Consider the following 5,690-nt stretch of genomic DNA (forward strand, 5'->3'; position numbering starts at 1 on the left):
TGTGCACAAAGTGAGGTCCATACAGAGCAGGTTTCCACATACTTTTGGTCATGTAGTGTATTTTGTATGTTAACTATGTATTTTTACTATGTTTTGTAACTATCCCAGGTCGTTACTGTAAATTGACATGTATTATCAGTCAAATCACCTGCTAAAATAAGGAATAAAAAATGTCAATAAAAAAAGTATATATAATAAAAATAATAATAATAATATATATATATATATGAATGTGGCTCACCTATCCACTTGTCATTCCCATACCAGGATAGATTGCCTTTAGTACTGTCGAAGTATCCAATCTTCTTATAGCTGCCTCCTGTGCAGGGTGGACAGAGAGGGAGAGAAAGAGAAGGGAGGAGAGAGGGAGGGAAGAGAAGGGAGGAGTGAGATGGAGGAAAGAGGGAAGGGGGAGAGAGAGGGAAGGAAAGAGAAGGGGAGAGAGAGGAGGGAAAGAAAAGGGGGAGAGAGAGGGAGGGAAAGAGAAGGGGGAGAGAGAGAAGGAAAGAGAAGGGAGAGAGAGAGGGAAACGAGAAGGGAGGGAGAGAGGGAGGGAAAGAGAAGGGAGGAGGAGGAGACAGAGAGACAGGTTCACCATACTAAAATATACACATCCTGAAACTCTGATTGAAGGATTCACCTGAACTCTGCAGTACCAGAGCCTGTCAGTCTAAAGTAGAGCAATAAATAATACATGTTCCATAATAGCAGATCAATATCCCTGTGATTCCACTAGATATGCTGTCACATAGAGGGTATCACGGAGAGGGTATCACATAGATGGTATCACATAGATGGTATCACAGAGAGGGTATCACGGAGAGGGTATCACATAGATGGTATCACAGAGATGGTATCACAGAGATGGTATCACATAGATGGTATCACATAGATGGTATCACAGAGAGGGTATCACGGAGAGGGTATCACATAGATGGTATCACAAGAGATGGTATCACATAGAGGGGTATCATGGAGCCGGTATCACATAGATGGTATCACAGAGAGGGTATCACATAGATGGTATCACATAGATGGTATCACAGAGATGGTATCACAGAGATGGTATCACATAGATGGTATTCACATAGATGGTATCACAGAGAGGGTATCACGGAGAGGGTATCACATAGATGGTATCACAGAGATGGTATCACATAGAGGGTATCATGGAGAGGGTATCACATAAGATGGTATCACAAGAGAGGGTATCACATAGATTGGTATCACATAGATGGTATCACAGAGATGGTATCACATAGATGGTATCACATAAGATGGTATCACATAGATGGTATCACACAGAGAGGGTATCACAGAGGAGGGTATCACATAGATGGTATCACAGAGAGGGTTATCACATAAGATGCGTATAGATGGTATCACAGAGATGGTATCACAGAGATGGTATCACATAGATGGTATCACAGAGATGGTATCACAGAGAGGGTATCACAGAGAGGTTAGCCTGTCAGTCTACAGTAGAGTAATAATATATACATTCTCCATAATAGATATGGTATCAGCTGATCATTAGAAATAATTACTCCACTCCACTCCACTCACACACACACACACACACTCACACACAGGCACACAGTCACACACACACACACACAGGCACACTTGCGTTGCACGGTATATCCCGGTACCACTGTAATATCACGGTACCGTTACATATGATACTACCGTCTTCTTCCAGCCCTACCGATCTAAAGAATTATATAAATTATTATAAAATGCTCAGAAAAGTCAGTTTTCTTTATAAAATCCAACGGAATTGAAGCAACAGCCACTAACTAGTCTCTTGTATGAGCAGGTCTAATAATATCCCCTTCACTTTCACGCTCATATCACCTGTGGCAGCTGCACTCATCCAGCCTCGTCCCCTACCAGCCGTCATGGGCTGTTGTACACTAGCACTCATCCAGCCTCGTCCCCTACCAGCCGTCATGGGCTGTTGTACACTAGCATGTGGTAAATTGCTGCGTGGCGCTTCGGGACACCCAGAGTGGCTGGCTTGTGGGCGTGCTGACAGCATATAGCAGCAGTTTGGTTGTGCATCAATAATTCAGCATAGCAAGTATGTATGAAGGTCTGGTTTTTAAATGGGTACATAGTTTAATCCATTCTCCATTTCATTAATTTATTCACGGGTAAATAGTAATATGCTCTAAACTGATCTGGTGACAAACAAACTTTTCTGCCCTGTTTCCAATCAGCCACATGGCTGGGAAAACATATTCAACTAAGTAAATACATTTTGAAAATGTAAAAAAATATATATATATATTATTCGCTAACTAGCTATGGTACAGGCCAACTCAAATGAGCTGCTAACGTAGCTAGGTAGCTCTCTAGCCAACTTAACATACTGTATAGCTAGCTATCTAGCCAACTTAACATACTGTATAGCTAGCTATCTAGTCAACTTAACATACTGTATAGCTAGCTATCTAGCCAACTTAACATACTGTATAGCTAGCTATCTAGCCAACTTAACATACTGTATAGCTAGCTATCTAGCCAACTTAACATACTGTATATCTAGCTATCTAGCCAACTTAACATACTGTATAGCTAGCTCGCTAAGTGAATTAGATATCACCAGCTACCTAACTTCATATTCATTAGCAATCTTGATGTATTTATCATTGTAAAAAAAAAAAAAAATCAAATGCATTTGTAGGTAGCTAGCTAACTGCCATGGAGGAGGGTGAAAGGATAGCAGCTGTCAAAGTGAGAGAGGAGGGTGAAAGGATAGCAGCTGTCAAAGTGAGAGAGGAGGGTGAAAGGATAGCAGCTGTCAAGTGAGGGAGGAGGGTGAAAGGATAGCAGCTGTCAAAGTGCGAGAGGAGGGTGAAAGGATAGCAGCTGTCAAAGTGAGGAGGACGGTGAAAGGATAGCAGCTGTCAAAGTAGGGAGGAGGGTGAAAGGATAGCAGCTGTAAAGTGAGAGAGGAGGGTGAAAGGATAGCAGCTGTCAAAGTGAGGGAGGAGGGTGAAAGGATAGCAGCTGTCAAAGTGAGGGAGGAGGGTGAAAAGATAGCAGCTGTCAAAGTGAGGGAGAGGGTGAAAGGATAGCAGCTGTCAAAGTGAGAGGAGAGGGTGAAAGGATAGCAGCTGTCAAAGTGAGAGAGGAGGGTGAAAGGATAGCAGCTGTCAAAGTGAGAAGGAGGGTGAAAGGATAGCAGCTGTCAAGTGAGGGAGAAGGTGAAGGATAGCAGCTTCAAAGTGAGGGAGAGGTGAAAGGATAGCAGCTGTCAAAGTGAGAGAGGAGGGTGAAAGGATAGCAGCTGTCAAAAGTGAGGGAGGAGGGTGAAAGGGATAGCAGCTGTCAAAGTGAGAGAGGAGGTGGTGAAAGGATAGCAGTCTTGTCAAAGTGTAGAGAGGAGGGTGAAAGATAGCCGCTGTCAAATGTGAGGGAGGAGGTGAAAGGATAGCCAGCGTGTCAAAGTGAGGGAGGAGGGTGAAAGGTTGACAGCTGTAACAGCACTGCTTTCCTCAACGCATGAGGGAGGAGGTGGTAGAAATTATGGAATAGCAGACGCATAGAACCGTGAAGATAGCGCTGTCAAAGTAGAGGAGAAGGATGCAGCTTCATGTGACCAGCACGGCACTAATGAAGCAGCTTCAATGCAGAGTCAGAGAGTGAAGGAAGAAGTCATGAAGGAGGTAGAAGGATAGCACTGTCATTAGGAAGTAAAGCATACACTGCAAATAGACGTGCTGCAAATGCGCTGTCGAAGGTGAGGAGAGGGTGAAAGGAATGCAGCTGATCAGAAGCTGAGCGGAGGGGGTGAAAGCGATAGCAGCTGTCAAGTGAGGAGAGGGTGAAAAGGATAAAGCAGCTGTCAAAGTGAGGGAGGAGGGTGAAAGGATAGCAGCTGTCAAGTGAGGGGAGACGTGGTTCGCAAAGGATAGCAACTGTCCAAAGTGAGGAAAGGGGTGAAAGATACGCAGCTGTCAAAGTGAGAGCAGCCGTAGGGTGAAAGGGATACACTTCATGAGACCAGGGCTAAGTAGCACTGTAAAGTGGAAGAGAGGACATCTTAAGTAGAAGGAGGGTGAAAGATTCAGCCGTCAGTGTAAGGAGGTCGCGCTAGAAGCTGCTTTGCAAGAGTGAGTGAGGACGGAGGCGTGAAAGGATAGCGCGTGTCAAAGTGAGGGAGGAGGGTGAATAGGATAGCAGCTGTTCAAGTGAGTCGGAGGGGGTGAACCGAGGATAAGCAGGTCGACTATCAACAGTGAGGGAGGAGGGTGAAGGAAATACGCATGCCCTTTTGAGGTCAAGAGCTGTGCTGACTCAGAAGGAGGAGGGTGAAAGGAATATTTCCACCCCCACGCCAGTCTTTGCCTTAGCTGTCAACAACAGTCGCAGTTGGAGGGAGGGTGAAGAGGAGAGATACAGACCGCTGCTAGCTGTCCAAAAGTGAGGGAGGAGGGTTGACAGGATAAGCAAAGTGTCAAAGTGCGGGAGCGATGGGTGAAGAGAAGGATAGCAGCTGGTCAAAAAGTGAGGGAAGGAGGGTGACATTCCGAGATAAGCAGCTGTCAGAGTGGAGAGAGAAAGTGGTTCGCATAGGCTATAAAATAAGGGCAGGCTGTCATAGAACGTTGTGTATGTCCGGGCCCACGCGAGGGTGAAACATAGGGTATACACTAGCAGCTGTCCCATCAGGTGCAGGGAGTCCGCTTGCTCGTGTTGCTGAGGTAGAGGGATTATGTGTTTCGGCCTTTGGGCTGTGTGAACGTGTCCCGTCCTCCTCCTCTTTTGACATGACCAGGTGCTCTCCTCTTTCACCCTCCTTCCCTACCCTCCTCCCTCATTTTCCTTTGAAGTTGCTACTATCCCTCTTTCTCAGCCCTCCCTCTTCCTCCCGTCTCGTTCACTTTTGCACGCTGCTATCCTTTCAGGCCCGTCGCCAGGGCTGTGACTCACTTGTTTGTTCGTGCCGGCCGGTCGCGTTATGATTTTTGCCTACCGGCTTGGCTATCCCTTTCCCGCCTCCCTGCAGGCGCTCCCTTCCAGCAGGTTAGCATGTGACAGCTGCTATAGATCCTGTCAATTCAGCGTGAACTTAGAAGCTGGAGGTTGACGACTCGGTTGAATTGGCCGGATACAGCAGACTCTGTCAAATCTCCATAGCTGGCTATCCTTTTACGTTTGGAAATGTTTTCAGCGAGATCCGTCGCCACGGGTCCCTGAAAGGGGATATCAACACACTGAAGTCAATTTATCACAAACAGTCACATATCACAATCCAAACACCTTATTCACCACCAACAAAACCCGTTTGGTGGCTCAAAAACCAGCCACGACCGTATGAGAGGCTTGTTTTCATATAATTTCACCTTCTCGTGATACTCTCCTACTCAGGCCGTGCCATTGGACGTATGCTCTAATCCAGGCGCCTTGTGGGTGGGGACGGCGCTTTGGGTTTCACACGGGGTCACCACGAGACAAACCACATTCAAGATTAGAGTAGAATATTCAACAAATTTTTTTGTTTCCAAAGCCCAACACAAAACCACAAAAATTGAAACAGAAAAACCGGCCAACCGTGTGATCCCTTTAGTCATCACTTGTTGCCTCACACCTCTCCCTCAAATTCTCACTTCAAGGTGGGTGTGACAGGGCTGCTACTCGACAGCTTTCAACCGGCTCTCTCTGTGGGTAGCTCTGTCGTC

General features: G+C 46.1%; 1 pseudogene; it reads right to left on the reverse strand.

Annotated features, from left to right (window-relative positions):
- Positions 1–5,690, reverse strand: part of LOC112075493 (gamma-aminobutyric acid type B receptor subunit 1-like) — a 68,094-nt pseudogene that overhangs the window by 25,177 nt on the left and 37,227 nt on the right.

Source organism: Salvelinus sp. IW2-2015, unplaced genomic scaffold, assembly GCF_002910315.2.
Source record: "Salvelinus sp. IW2-2015 unplaced genomic scaffold, ASM291031v2 Un_scaffold3196, whole genome shotgun sequence".
In the NCBI taxonomy this organism is placed as follows: Eukaryota; Metazoa; Chordata; class Actinopteri; order Salmoniformes; family Salmonidae; genus Salvelinus; species Salvelinus sp. IW2-2015.